General features: G+C 38.4%; 1 pseudogene across 1 annotated transcript; it reads right to left on the bottom strand.

Annotated features, from left to right (window-relative positions):
* Positions 1-318: 318 nt before the first annotated feature.
* LOC108297620 lies at positions 319-980 on the bottom strand (annotated as a pseudogene). The gene has a single exon (XR_001822268.2). The product of XR_001822268.2 is annotated as a 28S ribosomal protein S18c, mitochondrial-like (transcript).
* Positions 981-19,266: the final 18,286 nt, after the last annotated feature.

The following is a 19,266-nucleotide window of genomic DNA, read 5'->3' as shown; positions in this document are numbered from 1 at the left end:
CTCTTCCAAAAAATTGTATTTTGAGTCACCATAGCTTTTGTCACAGTAGCAATATGCCCTTTCAGAGTTAAGATCTGTCATTCATTCTAATTAAGCTAAGAAATTCGTGACGTCTGAATGTATTCTAATATAATGCCAAGTGTCTGTTTGACCTGCCAGTCTGGTGGTAGTGGACAGTTGAAGAAGAAATACATAAGCTCTGGAACCAGTCAGACCTAATCCCAATGCGTTCTTATACTTATTAGCTACATTGGCTGGAGTATGCCATTTTACCTTTATCAGTCTTAATATTCTTTTTTTTTTTTTTTTTAATGACAATCACACAGAACCACTTTTATTCAACATGTAAAATGTGATGAGTGTTAACATTTTAAATAAGCGATGTGCTTAATGGACACTGACTGGTATGAAGGGGCAGTGTCACTCCTTACCTCACCCCTGAAACACTTTTCTATCCAAAGGTTGGTTTGAGTCAGTATTGGCATCATACAACCATGTATTGTAAGGTAAGTTTATTGGTGGTAACATGATAGAAATTATTCCCGATATCTGATATTACAAACTTCAGGGTCCTTGAGATATGCAGGATCCTTGTATGTAACTGGCATAAACCCCAACATTTGAGCTCTCTTAATTGCTTTTGTGATTTCTTTCTGTTTCTTCCCACAAAGACCTGTAATGTGCCTTCCATAAATGCACCCAGTAACTGGAGAAACAAACTGGGACAAAAGCTGTACATTCTTATAATCCACACGCTTTCCACACAAGATACACTTCTTAAGTGGTTCTCTCTAAGGGTTTTCCATTGGAATAGGCAGGTCCTCGTTGCTGGATACCTGTTTATTTGCGAACAACCTCTTCGCCACAGCACCGTGTGAATCCCGGGATGTGTAAGGCTGACAGCAGCCGTTACCAGGTGTGTCAACTTCTTCCTCCCTAGACCACCGCAAACAGCAACCATAGTGCCATGATTCCGCGTCTCTTCCCTCAGTCTCAACATTCTGATATATGTAGTTAACTTAATATCTTTATGAAAAGGTTGATATAAGGATTTAAAATAAGAGTATAAATTACTTAATGTTGTTCTAGGCTAGTTGATGCGTCTCAATAATAATGACCTATTAATAGTTGATCAAGAGCTTTAAAAATTAAAATATGAAGCTGGGGAGAAAATATCCAACAAAATTCTACATCATGTACCATGAGAAACAAAGCAGAGAACGTGTGAAAGAAATATTAGCTCACTTTCAGGAGAGATGAAGAGATTTGAAATTCACTTAAGGCCTCAAGTGTTTGTATATCTATGCACAGTGCATTGGTAAGAGTCAATTAAACTTGAAATTTTAAAATAAGTATCAGTTCAGTTTATGGATTCAAATTAAGTATGTTTCAGGACTGTTCTTGACTCTGAAAATACAGCAATGAATATCACGTGGCTGCTGACCTAAAGTAGTTCACAATCCAGAAGGTAAATATCTCCAGTTGGTGGTATGAAATTTATGACTGAAGTAAGACATCAAAAGGTAGATTTCTTTCAAAGGAAACAGCTCGAATAGAATATAGTAACCCTTGTTTTTCAAAAAATGTATACAATTTATACAAAGCCATGATCTTAAGTCTAGATAGCACTCAGGTACTGAAGAAAGGGAGCAGAAACCAGTGATCATATTGTGATTATGTAAAACAGACTTTCCGGCCAAGTAGAAGTTATAGAGGAAGGATCTTATTCCAGAATATGAAGTGGCCCAGGGCCAAGAAGCAACAGTGAGGAAGGTTGTCAACTCTTAGGACATTCTGTAGAAAGTAGAGCTCTGGCATTCTTTATTGAAAATTTCATCTTTTAGTGTGAAAGGGGAAGCAACAGGGAATGTTGCTATTCTGTTTTTAATTCTAGCCAACAAGAAAGAGCTTACTGTTAAAGTAAAGGTTACACTAAGTTTGTGAGAAATCAAGTCACATTGGAATCCATACAGTGAAGAAAGGAAACAGTAGGCATAGTCAGACGTGCACTCTAGACTGTAGGAAAACAGATTGTTCAAGAATTCATAAAAAGGCTGGCATGATTTCATGGCTAGAGATTCTGGAAGAAAACACAAGAGCAAAGAGAGTTAGGAAAATATTATTGGAAAAATCCTAGAAATTAAAGTATGAATATTAAACAGTTGAAATGAGAAGGACGGAAACAGTGACAGGAGGCAGAGGGCCACAGTCTAGGGTGGACAGAGGAGGGATACAGCAGAGAGACCCACAGACACACATGTAGATGGAGAGAGAGCAAAGACATTGTCAGGGAGACTTGCACAGACAGAGTCGGCAGGAGGGAGAGGGATGTGCCAGAGGACCAGGCAATGAGTTCAGGCCAGCACAAGGCTCGAGGAGGGTGGTTCCAGCTTCCTGTGGTGTGGACTTCTCCCTTAGCAGAAAGCCAGGAGCCTAGAGCAGGTGATAACTGTACCCTCCCAGGCTGGCATTATACCCAGGGGTCTGTTTCCCTCAGGAAGACTTCACTGCCCTGGAAAGCATTATGTAGTGACCACAACCCCTAAGTGCTAACAGCTGGGGTCTCCTCAACAGCACGAATAATAGCCCATCCCAGATGCATTCCAGGCATAGATTCAACAGGCCATATTATCTGATAAAAATGGAAAGTTCTAAAGATGGACCTCTACGATCACAAATGATTCCAACTGAAAAGAAAAGACATGGGCAACCAAGGAAATTCACATTTAGCTGCACAGAAAGCTCTCAGATGACGTTATATTCAAAAGAAAGAAGAAAAATCATATAACCAAAAGAGAAGAGAAAAATGAATAAAAATGTGCTGCAAACTATACTTAAAAGATAGACTGATGAAGGCAGCCCAGAATGAGTTGAAACTTGTGAAAAATGCCAAGGACAAGATGTCAGAATGTAACATTGGTTATATTGATTTAGATAACCCAACAAAATTCTAGAACAGTCATTCATTCACGTATTCAGTTGGTTGGTAAATTTATTCGGTATCCTATGATAGGCAAGGTAGGATTGAGGTAATTAAAGAATGACATTGTTTCAGTTCTATGAGCTTGAATTCTAATTCAGAGACTGTCAAGAGACACCCACCCAAATTAGTACAACGCACAGCAGTGGGAGGTATTGAGAATGTGTAGATGCAGTAAAGTGCTCTGAAGCACAGAGTCAATAACATAGGGCAACACGATGTTGATAACCCCAAATGATAACAATCAGGAAAGATAGTCAGCTGGACTTCAACATCTGTAGAGTTATAACAGGAGGACAAGAGGGACTCAGTGGAAATTATTGAACCGATTTTGTGGTTGTATTCATTAAGTGTAGGCTAGGGCCGGGCTTGGTGGCTCAAGCCTGTAATTCTAGCACTTTGGGAGGCCAAGGCAGGAGAATCACTTGAGCCCAGGAGTTCAAAACCAACCTGGGCAACAGGGTGAAACCCCATCTCTACAAAAAATACAAAAAATTAGCCGGGCATGGTTGGGTGCTCTCAGTTACCTAGGAGGCTGAGGTGGGAGGAGGTCAAGGCTGCACTGAGCCATGATTGCACCACTGCACTCTAGCCTGGGCTAAAAAAATAAAGAAAAAAAAAAGAAAAGGTATTCTAGGCTTCAGTAATCATCATGCTCAAACATGTCAAGGGCTCATGACTATTTTGGAAAGAACATGATCACTAGGAGACAGCATTCCTGCCAAATTAACTATAGATATGCAACACGATGTAGGCAAATAATTTTTTAAGATTGAAAGGTAGTTATGAATACTATCTAATACATATTGAACACTCAGTAGGTCCTAAGTTGTTACCAGTGGTATGACTATCTTTTACATGAGAAACCTGAGGCTTGGATCAGTAAGCACCACCCAGTGTCCTGTAGCTGGGATCTGAACCTTATGTGTTTGACTCCAGAGTTTAAACTCTGTCTTGTTAAGCATTACGTCACCTGTTCGGGTAAGGTGGATGATAATAAAGTCAGGTTGGAATGTTAGTAATTGAACAGCCTTTTGATGTTATCTGAAAGGGAATATCAAGTGGCATTTTTGTTGGCCTTACCTCATTGAGCAGACAAGTTAGCAACTTCAATAAAAACATAGGTAACATAATATGAAATTTACAATTTACAAAAAGCTTGGATAGATACTTAATGTAGCCACATATTATGTAATTTTTATAGTAATATTGTGTAGTCAGTGTTAGTATCTATTTTTTTAACAGATAAAAGAACTGAGACTTAGAGACTGTGAGGAATATGACGAAAGTCACTCAACTACTAAACAGAGGAAGCTAAATTAGATCTAAATCCTGACTCCAGTGATTGCTGTTCTACATACTGGAGAGATCATGTCTGGAGTACTGTATTCAGTTCTGTCCTGTATATTTTAAGATAGTCATTAGCAAATGATTGTACATAAATAGAGAACAAGAAGATTTGATAAAATTATAAATTTAGAATTCTATCACTGCCCCTTAAGTGCCCTGCTTGACACTCTGCCCTTAGTTACAGTGCAATTTAGCCATGGCTCTGATTATTCTATAATGTTTTGAAGCAACTACACAGTCAGTATATATAACTTGACTTTTTTTTTTTGAGATGGAGCTTCGCTGTTGTCACCCTGGAGAGTAATGGCGTGATCTCGGCTCACTGCAACCTCTGCCTCCCAGTTTCAAGCAATTCTCCTGCCTCAGCTTCCCAAGTAGCTGGGATTACAGGTGTCTGCCACTGTGCCTGGCTAATTTTTGTATTTTTAGTAGAGACAGGGATTCACCATGTTTGCCAGGCTGGTCTCAAACTCCTGACCTCAGGCAATCCGCTTGCCTCGGCCTCCCAAAGTGCTGGGACTATAGGCATAAGCCACCTTGCTCGGCATAACTTGACTATCTTTAGTTACTCTGCATTCCACACTTGGTCATGCCATCCACAGTGGCACAATATAGAAGCAGAGATCTGAAATGGAGCGACAGGCCAGGTCTAGTAATGCTTTCTGTGTACATTTCTCCATTACATTCAGAGCCAAACCTTTGGTTGCCATGAATAATGGGGAACTTCTTACCTCCTCTGGAAAGAAAGGGAGAATTCCGAGGGAGATCAAGAGATAAAATGAACCCGCAATGACAGCATGAACTATTCACATATTGTCTTCCCAGATTTCCATCCACAAAATTGCTTACTGAATCCTGAAATACCTATTTGTAGTTTCCTACAATAATGACAAACTTCCAAATGGACTGTTTTCTGCTTGCTGCCCTTTGCCCCTAATATTAGTATTTCTTAATATTTTCTCTAAACCTAGCCGTGTAAGTCCATTTTGATGATAGATGGCTTAAAGCAAATATTAACAATATTTGCTACAGTTTCGGTATAAAATAGCATCCACCGTTCCGATGATACTTTCTGTGATTATACTCCCATTGATAAAATATTTGCCACAATTGTAATTACAGGAAATATGGTGGAAGAAAAATGCTACAGGTATGCCAACAGGTTTAAGATAAAACATACCATTTAGCAATGTTCCTATTGTACCTAAGCTATAATGATGATGGTAATGATGGTCAGGGCTTTTGGCATGGCAGCCTGAAGGGCAAGTTTCTCTCCAATGAACCTCGATCCAGCCATAGAGCCTAGCACGCAGCCTGGCACATAGTATATGTGTACTGAGTAATGAGTTTGTTGAATGAAAATGATGCCTCTTCTGGTGGCCCAGGTAAGGTCTGAGAATAAAGATCCGCTAGTTTCAAGAGTGAAGAGAAAAGAACAAGCCCAGCGGCGGATTTTAAGTCAGGCAGGGTGGAAGCAGATGAAACTCTTTGTTACTGAAACGGAGGGTGGCAGTAATCATGGGTGACATTAATTATAGGGATAAATTTATGTATCCTTTGAGTGATAATAATAGGTAACACTAACTGAAGGATTAATAGGTATCAGGTGTTATATTTCATTATTTATATGTGTAATTCTACTTTCGATTGCGAGCTAGGTATTAAACCAAGTTTGTTGGTAAAAAGATTAGAGCTCAGAGAAACAAGTGTGCTTACATAAAACCACTGGCTCTTAAGTGATATTGTGCACTGATGCTCTGATATGATACCTTTCAAAGAACTTTTTAAAAAATTTACTAATCAAAAGTCTAACTGATATGGGCTAGTTATGAGCCCATTTTGCTGTCTTTGTCTGACTCTATTTTAAGTTTGTGTCCACTTTGGCTTTGATCTGATCACTCACAGTCTCTGGGATCTGCGGAATATAGCTTTGAATCTTGCGCCTTCATTACTTAGGTTTTCATCTTCATACCCTGTTTAAATAAGGCTCTAATTACAAGAGATTATGCTGTTTCTATTTACTTAGGACATACTGGAAATCATAAGAACTTCTTGGCTGTTATTTAAAGGTCTAAATATCCTAAGGGGTCTAATTAAATTCAAACAAACCAGAGATGACCACATTGGAGCTGAGACTAAAACAAAATACCACTTAAGAAGAGTTAATTTATCACACAAAGGGAACATTTTTGTAAGTAGGTGGTTTTTGTTCTAACCATAAGTTCTATACTCTAGATATTTCCCACCTGCTATGTCAAAAAGTACTAAAGAAGTGTTTTAAATAAAAGGAAAAGAGCTTTATGTTAAAATAAGCGAATCTGTAATAATTTATAAGTTATGACAATGAAAAGCATAAATCCTGATTTTAGAAAGTAACTGAAGATAAAAACAACAAATTACTGATGCAGCATGTTCTAGTACAAGACCATTTCTAGTAACTACATGAAGCTTCAAAATTATATGTAGAAGCCAGTAAAGAGACTCTTTAAAAATTTGATGATGATGACTCATATTTGTATAGCAAATGACTGTTTAAAAGTGACACTTTATCATTTAGATTCTGAAATGCTGAGGCAAAGAATGACTTAGAGTTGAATAACTACTTATGTGAAACAACTTGGGAAGTTTAAAATTTGAATTTTTCAAATAGTCCTGTTTCTCATTTCTGAATTTCCTTACAATGTTCCCTAACGAGTGTAATCCCTTTCTCTTTATTTCTTTACCCCCAATTCTCCACCTACCTGCAGTTGCATCTAGAGTCTTTCACAGAGCCCAGAGGCACTAGCAGTGGGTTGGAGGGCACATAGAGAGTCCTTCATCTCCCAAGAGCACAACGTAGTTTTAGAATTAGTGATGACGGTGACAGGAGACAGGCAAATTCCTAGGCAGAGAGGAATAGGTCCCTAGTGAAACCCAACCTTCAAACCAAACACAGTTTAAAGCCTGAAAACCAAGCTGCTGGTTCCAGATGGTGTCCACAAACACGGTGATAACGTTTATCTTTATCTTACCGTCTCTCAATAATGATGCCTTTTAACCAATCAAATGATGCTTTTTCCAAAGACCACCCGTGGACCAATCAGCACATACTCCCCCATTGACAGCCCATAAAATCCCCAGATTCAGTCTCAAGAAAGGCTACTCAATTTCAGGCCCCCTATTACACAGAGGGCTACCTGCTTTGGGTCCTCTCTCGTGTTGAGAACTTTTCTGTAGCTCAATAAAATTTTTCTCTGCCTTGCTTTCTCTCCCATCTCTGCCTATCTTATTCCTCTTGGTCACAGGACAAGAATCCAGAACTCACTGAGCTGTGGGTGGTGGGTTTGAAGAGAGCTGTAACATGCCCCTGTTTGCTGAGCTGCTGGTGTTGGGTGTGAAGAAAGCCATAACACACACCTGTTTGCCGAGCTGTGGATGGTGGGAAGGAGAGAGCTGTAACATGCCCTCCTTCACCTATCTGCAGACACAAAGAAGCAAAGCCATTGGGCACCATTCCCTCCTGGCTAGCTCACCAAACTATGAAAGCTGCAACATTTCTTGGGAACTCAGACCTCAGGACTTCCCGGGTAAGAGCTGTAAAACCCCTTGGAGCTCTGCAATTGCTGGCACATCTGAGTTATTGGGTGCCACCACAGTCCCCTCATCGAGACGCTGGCACCCAATGTGGAAACCACTTGCAGCATGCCCATTGCAGCTATGGGCTGAGTGTGAAGTCCCTCTTCGGGCATGGGATCCAGGCTGGGCACTAGCTGAGCACAGCCTGCTGGGTGGAGTGGGTGGAGTGTGCCTGGTAGGCTGGAGAGAGGCCCCAGGCAGAGGTTATGGCAGCCATGGAGATTTCTGGTTGGTGAAGTAGTACCAAAAGGAAACCTGTAACAGTGAGTTCAACTTTGCCCAATGTGTAGTCCTTCACATTATAGGGTGAGAAACTTGATATTGTCAATGTTCCAGCAATGAACTGACTTAGAGGTGCCAATTCATGCCAAAACAAAATCACCAGAATGTAAGGTATTAATTTCTAGTGAGAAATAGTGCTATCAAGTGAATTGGATGCTGGCCCTGACCTCACTAGTCTATGAGAAGGCTGACTACAAGCAGTCTTCTTGGTGGGCACAGGGAAGTGTTGGTTGCCTGGCTCAAAGCTCAAGTAGTTTCAGGTTCTGAAGCATGCTCTGCCCAGGGAGAAAATTAATTCAGGATGGTTCTGATGGCCCCAGAGGCCATCTTCTCCCATATTCTGTGCTTGAATAGAATCCTTGGGCTACCATTTCTATCCAGCCAGTTTCTTTCCATTTATAGTCCTTCTGCAAGAAGGATACAACTATAATTAATTAATTTCCTCAATAATAATTTCATCCTTGTCTCTCTGAAGTTAAATCCAGGATACACTGAAGTTGAGATGCAAACATGTAAGATGTGTGTTTAGAGACACGAGTGCTTAAGGCTTCTCATAGGTGCAGGCAGTGAAAGCATAACTAAACAGGAGCCTCCACTAGCTCACAGCATCACTTTCTTCTATGGAATATTTAAACATCAATGTTATATTTACCTATATCTGTAAATTATGTGTCACATGGAGAAATGAGTGAAAATGCAGGTTATCAAGGAATAAGTTGGGAGACTTCCTTGTAGACATTTTCTGATGTTGTAACCTGGACACTTTATGACTTGCCTTGTTCCAATGTGAAATCTGACCTGCACATTCAGCTGGTATCAACAACCAGAAAACATGCCTCAATGTGTTTTTAATCTTTTGTGCCCAAGAATTTGGAACACTTTCTACAAAACAGAAACTTTTCAATGTCACACTTTTTCATTTTTGCAATTGTCTTTATACTTATCTACTCGAATTATCTTTTCTATATACTGTTGTGACTGAAATCATGACTTGATTCCATTAAGTCACCAAAAATCAAATAGAAGATTCTATCAAAACATAGCTGGCAGGTAAAATTGCATTCTGTGGAAGGATAGAAGCTATTCTGTTTCAATAATTTTAATTTGTTTCTGCCACAAAGATTCATTTGTGATAATTTCCTTTAACATTTAAAATATATTTTAAATGATTCCATTTAATATTTCTTTTCTGACTGATTCTGTTATCTGCTGTCACATAGATTGTGTAGTCTAGGAAACCTGAAGCCAGCTCTGATGGTATAAAATGTCTGAGTTACCTCTCTTGTTCTGTTTCTGACTTATTTTATGAAAACTGGTAAGTCGCTTAACCACTTTCTGCCTACACATTTGAAAAATAGGTTAGGTAACTACTGTCAACAAACAATGCATGCTTTTCATGTGTGGTGCGTCAATTTCATCACTGCCACGGTTCCGCGGGGGAGGCAAAAATCAAAAGACAGAGAACAACTCTGCAGTTAATGGTATTCTTCATGTAAATACACCTTCTATAAGTCATGTCTTCAGAACAATTCTACAAATGCCGAAGGTTTTAAACATGCTGTTAAGAATCAGGATCAACTTTATTGTTTATTTTATTGTTTTTGAGGCAGGTGTTAGTGATGCCTCTTGCCTTCGTAGTTTTATATTAGCCCCTGCAACCAAGCTTCCAATGCAGCAATGCAGAATTCCAAGACTGCCTATCTTCACGAAGCAGTGCTGCATCTCACACCCGAACCCCAGATTGTGAACCGACAGAAGCGGTACTATGCCCCACAGTTAGGAATACAAATGAGTTCAAATCTCAGCTATGCCTCCTATTAATCCTTTGACCTTAAGAAAATTCAAGTTGAGTCTCTTTGAGCCTCAGTTTCTTATCCACCAAATCAGGGTAATTAATAGCACTGACCTCATGGAGTTAATGTTAAATAAAAATTAAATAAGATAACATATAAACCTAGTATGGTGTTTAGCACATAGTAAACATGAAATAACTGGTAAGTATAATAGTAGCTATAAGTTTCAGAATAGAAAGATCAAAGCCTTTTGGCATTTATTTCTACCAGTGCCTTAAACCACAACCCTGTTGGAAGCTAGTGGTCCTTGGCTATGGATGGGACCTGACAATGCTCTGGATCCTATAAAGTCTCTGGAGCATGAAAGCAAGCAGCTATCTCTGCATCCCTTGCAAAAGGCATCCTCAGTTTCCCCACCACTACTCCCTCCTATTTTCCACATCAAGGTTTTTAGTTTGAAAATGTTTAAAATTATACTGTCTTCAATGCCTTTATTTTCCTGCTCCACCTATCATGCCCGGATTTTTTTGTCTTGGTGGGGATCTAGTTCAATAGCATAAAATTAACTTTCATTTGTAAGGTTAAGTCATCATTTATGGTGATACATTTACATAGAAAAAATGCCAGGAATAAAAAAAGCTTTTACAGACCTTCCAAAAACTGGAGATAGCTGCTTAAATAGCTAGTTCACAATGTCCTTTCTCTTTCAGCTAAAAATTAAGTGGGTGTAGATTTTTCTTGGCACATAGTAATATCCTGGGATAAAATGGGGTGAGGAGATCATTTTCACAATGTATTTATAAAGTAAAGCAGAGAAGAATGTCCTCTCTTGTTTTTCTCTGAAATGTCTCTATATCATGGCATAGGTTGAGATGAGGACTGAAAGGGGAAAGAATGGCTGAGATTGAAACAAGCCTTTTTAGAGGAGATTAATATCAAGGCAGCGTGGTCTACTAGAGAGAAAATTGGACTTGGAGCTGGAGAACCTAATGTTCTTTTCAGATAAAACCTTGCATTTTTCTCAGTGTTAATTAGAAAATATTTTTGTTTCTGTGACATGTTTTCCCCATGTAAAAAAGTCTACATTTCCTCCATGGAAAAATCACCCCTTTATTCCATTAAACCCCTACCCGTGGAAATAAATGAGTACCAACACAATGAGAACAAACAAAGGCTAATTATTCAGAGCCTATTACAGCAAGAAAGTCAGCCACCATTACTGCGTTTTGGCGGAGACTCAAAGTCAGGCAGAGAAGGGAGAACACTTTGTAGTGGAAAAAAAGGGAAAGCTTCAGGTTTGCCTTGAGCCGAGGCTGTTGGCATGGGGAAGATGGACATGGTTAGCTAAAAGCAGGACATGTTGTGTGATAGGAGGGCACATCTGGCTTTCTTTTGTTGGTCCTAAGTTGGAAGTGGGAACAAATTAGGGAAGCTGTCAGTTATTAGTCATGTCCTCATCATTTCGGGCTGATTGTTAAAGGCGTTACCATTTGACTTCCTGGATTTTTACTAATGGTCTGACCTGTGCTTAGCAGGTGACTTCGTGGCCTGGTTACTATGGATAAGGGGTTGGTTTCCTGAGCTGGTCACTGTAGTCTGTGGGTTAGAGATCTATTTTTATATGTAGGCTGGATGTTCTCTGTATCTTCACTTTCATACCTGTAGGATGATGTTGCGTCTTTAAGGAATCAGCTAGGGAAAAGTGGGCTTGTGTTTTCTGTGTTCTGAAATTACATGCAGTTTCCTGGATGATAGATGCATGTTAAGCATTATTTCAGCATATGATGTGGGGAGGAAGAACATGGAGGTTAAGCAAGATCTAAGGCCCAAGGAAAACATCAAATTTATACAGACAGATTATAATCATGGACCAAACTGGCAAGAAAAAAAATTGAAAATGTGTTTCTGCAGCAGAAAGAAACTCAAGGGGATATAATTGGTATTTTCAGATACTGAAAAGACTACCATAAAGAAGAGATTGCCAGTGTACCCAACTAGATCAGTCAGCAGACATAAGAGGGAGGTAAATTTAGTATAAATATAGGGAAGGTCTTTCTAAATATTCGATTTCTCTGACAATACCACGAGTGGCATCCTAAAAAAAAGAAGTTTCTCCCACTTGACAGGCACAGTAAAGATGATCATCTATAAAAACTGTTGTGGGGGTTTTGATGCAGAGGACAAAGGATGGCCTCTCACTCTGGGATGATATGACTCAAAGTTAAGGCGAGTCCTGACATTCACAATAAGCAGTGACTAACATATTGAGGGAAGAGTGGCAATTAGATGATGATGTAGAATAAGTGACCAGTAATTTACCAAATGATAAATGGCAAGACAGAAAATTGGGAAAATCTAATAAGAAAACTAGGAAAGAGGATGACGTACAAAAAAGACAAAGAAAAGGAGAGGAAGTAAAGAGAGAGGAAGAATGAATATAAATCAATTGTGTGAAAAAGAGAAAAGGCACAACTGAAATTATGCATATTAAAGTCAATGGCTAAAGCAGCTACCCACCAGCTCTCCCCCGGGAGTTCTGGGTGCTTGGTCACCTCTCACACAAAAGGGACAGTAGAAATTCAAGTAGAAAATTATACATCCCTGATTCATGAGCCTTGACCTTCCCGTGGGTTGTATTTATATGGAATTTGGGGGGAGACGCAATTCAAGAACTCTAGAGACAAACATCATGGGCTTTTACAAACTTTAGAATTGATTTCTGGATTGAATTACTGACATTCTGCAAACCAAATGTCTTCAGGAATTTTGTTTATTTTGATCTTACATTCCTTAATTACTTATTCTCCATGATTAGTTGGAAAAGGAAATGCATATCTTAGGCATCCTATTTCAGGATGCAATCTGAACACGGTAGCACAGTCGTGCCTCAGCAGATAAAAGGAGGGAGAGGTCCTAATCTTTATTATGTATTGGACCAGACATCATGCCAAACATATGACAAATATTACTTCACTTCATCTTCTCAAACCCTGTAGGAAATTATTATTATCTCAATTGTTTAAGTGAAGAAGATGAGGCATGGTTTGGCCTAGTAACTTACAAAGGTAGTTAGTTAGTAATGAGCAGAACCAGGATAGCTTTTATTTTTTAAAATTTTATTTTAAGTTCTGGGACACATGAGCAGGATGTGCAGGTTTGTTTCATAGTAAACATGAGCCATGGTGGTTTGCTGCACCTATCAACCCATCACCTAGGTATTAAATCCCACATGCATTAGCTATTTACCCTGATGCTCTCCTTCCCATCATCCTCCTGACAGGCCCCAGTGTGCATTGTTCCCCTTCCTGTGTCAATGTGGTCTCATGGTTCACCTTCCACTTAGAAAGGAGAACATGCAGTGTCTGGTTTTCTGTTCCTGTGTCAGTTTGCTGAGGATAATGGCTTCCAGCTCCATCCACGTGCCTGAAAAGAACATGCTTTCATTCCTTTTTAATGGCTGCATAGTATTCCATAGTGTATATGTACCACATTTTCTTTGTCCAGTCTATTATTGATGGACATTTGGGTTAATTCCCTATTTTTTTCTATTGTGAATAATGCTGCAATGAACATACAAGTGCATGTATCTTTATAATAGAATGACATATTCCTTTGGGTATATACCCAGTAATAGGATTGCTGGGTCAAATAGTATTTCTGGTTCTAGGTCTTTAAGGAATCACCACACCATTTTCCACAATGGTTCAACTAATTTACATTTCCAACAGTGTAAAAGCATTCCTATTTCTCTACAGCCACACCAGCATCTGTTGTTTCTTGACTTTTTAATAATTGACATTCTGACTGGCAGGAGATGGTATCGCATTGTGGTTTAGATTTGCAGTTCTCTAACCATCAGTGATGTTGAGCTTTTTTTGTGTGTAGTGTCTGCTTATGTCCTTTGCCCACTTTTTAATGGGGTTGTTTTTTTCTTATTAATATGTTTAAGTTCCTTATAGATTCTGGAATAGACCTTTGTTAGATGGATAGATTGTGAAAATGTTCTCCGGTTTTGTAGATTGTCTGTTCACTCTGATGGTAGTTTATTTCACTGTGCAGAAGCTCTTTAGTTTAATTAGATCTCATTTGTCAATTTTTGCTTTTGCAGAACCAGGATTTAAAATCAGGATTATGTGGCAATAAATCCAAAGTATAGACTGCCTTCAGCAAACAACAAACCACAAAATAATAAATAGAATATTTATATACATCTTACCTAATATTTAGAAACAAAAAAATATGATGAGTAAATGAAGTCAAAAATACAAATTTCATTTTTGTATTTCACCGATAAAGAGAAGACGATTATTTTTCAATTAAAATTTGGTAGTATATTCTAATGTTGATAACAACTAGTAAGCCTTCATATGGTAATTTTATGGAGTATTAAAAGTGTGCAGAAGGTTTGTTGAGAATTTACATGGCTAAATACCTCATTAAGTTATTAATTATGTTTGTTTTCGAATTCACAGCTTAATCATGAAGGTTGGGTATTCCAGCTTTGGTATTTTATCTGACCAGTATGAGTATTTTTGTGTATAACACCACATAAAGTCCTTGAGATGGGTCACGTGGCAGTTCCGTAAAAACCACAATGATTTTGGGTGGCTATACCTGGACCATGCACCCAGGTCTGAAGTTTTAGATGGGAGCCCAAGGTGGGCAGATATATCCCATCCAAAATAGATGAGGTTCTGTTATCGGAAAGGATGAATAGATGGTGGCCGGTGAAAATATCAGATGTTTGCTGTCACTTTACAACCAGCACACAGTACAAGTCCAGTACATTAGAGGTGCTATTGCTATTGTTTTTGTTGTTAATGTTATAAGACTATTAATTGAATCTGAGATGTTTAAAATATGTTGTGTGTTCACTTCTGCCTCATTTCTCCTGGCTTCCCCAAGATTTGTCTGTAGTTGGTAAATCCCAGATTCCAACTCAGTCATTCCTGAGCAGGAGTATTTTGATGTACAATGAACACTAAGGAGAGAGATTTTCTGCTAGATGGGTCCAGGGGTGAATCCTGAATATGCCATGTACAAGCTTGAACATGTTATCAAATCCTGTTTATCCTTTGCTTTTCCATCTAGAAGATGGGATAATAATAGCAATCATACAGGGAGGTTTTAAGTAGCAATCATACATGGTAAATTCTCAACACAGTGTCTGGGTATGAGGTAAAATACGCCCTTAAAGCATGTAACCTAATTCCTGTTACATAGCCAGTTCGTAATAAATAGTAGCAAATATTGTGGCTAGCATTTCATGACTTGCAGTTCTCACTATTCTTATTGGAAGTTTAGATCACGACCTAGTAGGAATCAATGCTTTGAAACAGATCACTAGGCTACTTATATTGCTCCATGAATGTTCTGACAACCAATCATATGGGTCCGAGTACTGCTAGGTGGCTGCATGGTGGCTTTTCAAAGCCTCTTGCCTGACCTGTCCTCACCCAGCCTTATGAGTCAACTTCTATCTTGGTATCCATGCTCTGATTTAAACAGATTTTCTTATCATTATACTTATCCCTTGTACTATAGTGTCTTTTGTTCTCTTTCATCAGACTGAAATTTTCAGAAGGCAGGGTGGTGATATCCCTCAGCCCCTAGCATAATGTCTGACAAAGAGTAAGCTTGTTAATGACATTTGCTGAATGAATGATTGAATGTTTCAATGAATGAATAAATTATTCTTGAGTGAAGATTTCCTGCTGTTGCTGCCACATGAGTTTTTGTTCTCCTAGGGCCAATGATTTGGAGGCCCCATTGGGCATTGTGTGTCCTGCTAGCTGTGGCCCTGGCCTCTTATCTGGGGACTGAGCTTGGGTTGGATTAATCATCTTCCTCTATGGATGAAGAAGCCTTTTGCTCCATGTGAGATTATAGAAACATGTGCATGTCTGTTGTGTACGGGTTTTATTTGTTTTAGAAATCACTTTAGAAAAAACATTTCCCACTATAATTTTAAATACCACAGGAATTTGTCACTATGCCAAAAATATTAAACATAATTAGAGTACTCTTGCGTGTTTAGTATTATGCCAAGAACATTTTTTCCTCAAAGGTATTTTGATTAGGTTGCCTTTCTGAGTAATGTAATTGACATCAAAGTTATATCTGATATACTCAAAACCAAAACTTCTCATTAAGGCTTCCTTCTAAGGAGGGTGGGCTTAAGAACAATGATCTTGAAAATAACTTTTGAGATAATTCATATATAATGAGGACGTTTCCAACAAGTTAAAAAATAAGATTGAATGATATTATAGAATAAGATTCTATGTTGTTTAGAAAGGATGATTGCTTTGTTGCAGTCTGTAAATATGAAACGTATTCTTTTAAATATCATTAATTATATCTGTATGTGCTATTTACAGCTGGCTCTAATCATGAATATCCAAAGACCTTTAAGTTTAGTTTTGCAGATTTTATAAAATTGTCATAGATTAGGTCTATATTTTTATATATGGCCTGCATTTGCATTTATTTGTTTCCATGTTCCCTTTACTGTTGTTTTATATTTAAATAGTAAGTTTCTCTTCAATTCTTTGTAGGAAATGCTTATTCTCATAAATAACACAAGGAATTTTAGATCAAAAAATAAAGTCCAGGTCAGGTAACGTATTTTTGTGCAAAGCCAGTAACATCTGTCAAATAATACTTTTTATTTGGTATACTTTGTTTTCCTGAAAATACCTCATAAATGAGTTTTACTGATTGTGTGTGCTCTGGAGGCAGTATAAGAATGCTTGCCTTCCCCTATTTCCCTATGTCCCATAAATAACTTACTCTCCAGACCCTAGACTGGGGCCTGATTCAGTTTATCTGGACTCATTGGAAGATATGCAGCACCTTTAAATCAGGACAGGCTAGCACTGTGCCACTTGGAGGTGGCCGGAAATGCAGTCTGACTCTCATTGCCACCACTTCCCTCTCCATGGATTCAGCGCTAACAGCCTTTCAGCCAGGCCTCTGATATTTATCTTCAGATCTCCGTGACTACTTAATGCAGGCACTGTGACTGGAATTTCACAGTGAGCTAGCTAGTTGCAAACACCTGTTGTGACTCTCATCTGGCTAGAGTTCCATGTATCTCTTGAGAGAGTGGATATGGAAATGGCTCCCTAGATATATCTGAAGTGATTCTTTAAATCTAAAATCTCAGAGGGAAAAAAGAGACTATCTGAGCACTAGCCCAATATTGAATAATGAAACAAGTGTAGTTTTAACAAATAACAAAAAACAAATGTAGTTTTAACAAATATATGCTAATATGTCATACATAGATGTGTATATGTATGTATGTGTGACGTATATTAAACACAAAACAAAATACAGCTATAGATGTGGCTTATAATAATGATTCTTGAACTTTGGTTAAAAAAACTCTTTTTCAACTATGATGAATGAGATGGATCTTCTGTGCAGAAACACTTTTATTTACAGAAACGTTCACACACAGGGGATTCACAGAATCATCAATGCTGGGAAAAGAAATAATAATTATACGCATATATATATTACCACATACTCAGTGTGCCCACCAGAAGATATAATCACCAGATTAAACATCAAGATAAATTCTGAAAATGTCTCTCCTTTTACTTTTCTCCAGTTGCATGAAGTGGAATGTTAGTGGCGAGGTAGGAAGTAGAAGGGGGAATTGTAAATCTGTTACATTGTGGAGAGAGAGTTTGAATATATAAAAACCTGGAAAAGCTCACTTGGGAGCTGAATTTGAGAGCTTTTATTTCCTATATATATATATGATGTTGGTGGGCTTCATGATGTCAGAAAATTCTGGTTCAGCTCTTCTATCTAAACAGGCCTCTAACTGTCCCGTTACCCCAGCTTCAGAAAGACCACAGTAGCTAAGAGGACCCAGCAACAGGAGCATAAATGGGTTAACAGTTCACTTCATAACTTAAAGGTTCTGGGGCAGGAGTAAGTAAAAGGAACTTTTTCCACTGGGTTTCCTAGCCCTTTTAATGGAGGAGCTGCTACAAGAAACTCACACTACAATGCCTATCTGAGATTTAAGACTTTTGAGAATTTGGCTTCTTCACCTACCGCGTACGCATATTAGCCCAGCCCTGTGTGCACTGAGTAGGCTAATTGTGTTAAGGACCTCTGATAGCCAGGGTGCAACAGAGCAAACACAACGATTTTTCAATACAGAAGCAGTAATTGTGCCTTACAGGATGTGGCAGATTAGAAAATCAACTGATCACACTCTCTATTTCCTAACTGTTTTCCAGCTCCAGAGTCCACAGCTCTGAAATAGAAGTGTCTGGAATGAAGTCTTCCTGATGCAGGTCCTTAAAACTGTGGCTTTTTTTTTTTTTTAACAGGAAATGAAAATTGCACTTTAATTTTCCCTCAGTATAATACACTGACATATTTTTATCCCACAGCTTATCACAGGAGACCAATCCATTGATCACAAAAAAGAACAGTTCAGAAGTATATAACTCAGTAGGATTTGAAAAGGAGTTATCTGGTGAATGCTGACAGTTTCCGAAGTTTGGAGTTGCTTTTTCATGGCAAAGTGAAATAAAGAATTCTTATCTTCCCAAATATATATCCACATCATCGGATTATGAACATGACTTTCTATTTTAGAGTGATTTCCTATAGAGAAAACTCATAAATGCAATTTAAATCCCACTCTTCCATTTGCACCCTAGGAAGATATTTATCTGTATAGTCATTCAGTTCTCATGAAAAATGTATAAGTCATTGTTGCAATGCATGAAGGAAAATGAAGATAGATATTTCCATTTTGAAAGAAGGCTCCATGATAGGAAAGTGCCCAGTTATTTCATGTCTCAGTTTTATTTTCGCACCTCCTGCAATACCAGTATGCTTATTAACAACACATCCTCTACCTGGCAATGCCTCTGACTTGAACGTCATGAAATGTAAGCCCTGCCTAAGAGATGCTGCAGCATTTACAGTTAGGAAGAACTAAGCTTGCACACTTTACCCTAGTTTGATTCCATTTTTATCTCTCTTAATCTTAAATTGTCCCTGTATGAAATTGAGTTGATCTTTTTCATGAGATAGGCCGAAGCTTAAATCTTTAGCCATCAGATAGCAGAGCCCGTAATTTCATTTGGCCAAGAAGCTCCCAACTTCTAAATGTTACAAATCATTTATTATAAGTTGAAGCTCCCAACTTCTAAATGTTACAAATCATTTATTGTAAGTTGATGGCTCAGATTTTGAAATCTGTTTCCACAG

This window comes from Cebus imitator, unplaced genomic scaffold, assembly GCF_001604975.1.
Source record: "Cebus imitator isolate Cc_AM_T3 unplaced genomic scaffold, Cebus_imitator-1.0 Scaffold821, whole genome shotgun sequence".
NCBI lineage: Eukaryota > Metazoa > Chordata > Mammalia > Primates > Cebidae > Cebus > Cebus imitator.
Note: the sequence above shows the minus strand (reverse complement) of the source record. Positions and strands in the feature narration are given on the sequence as shown.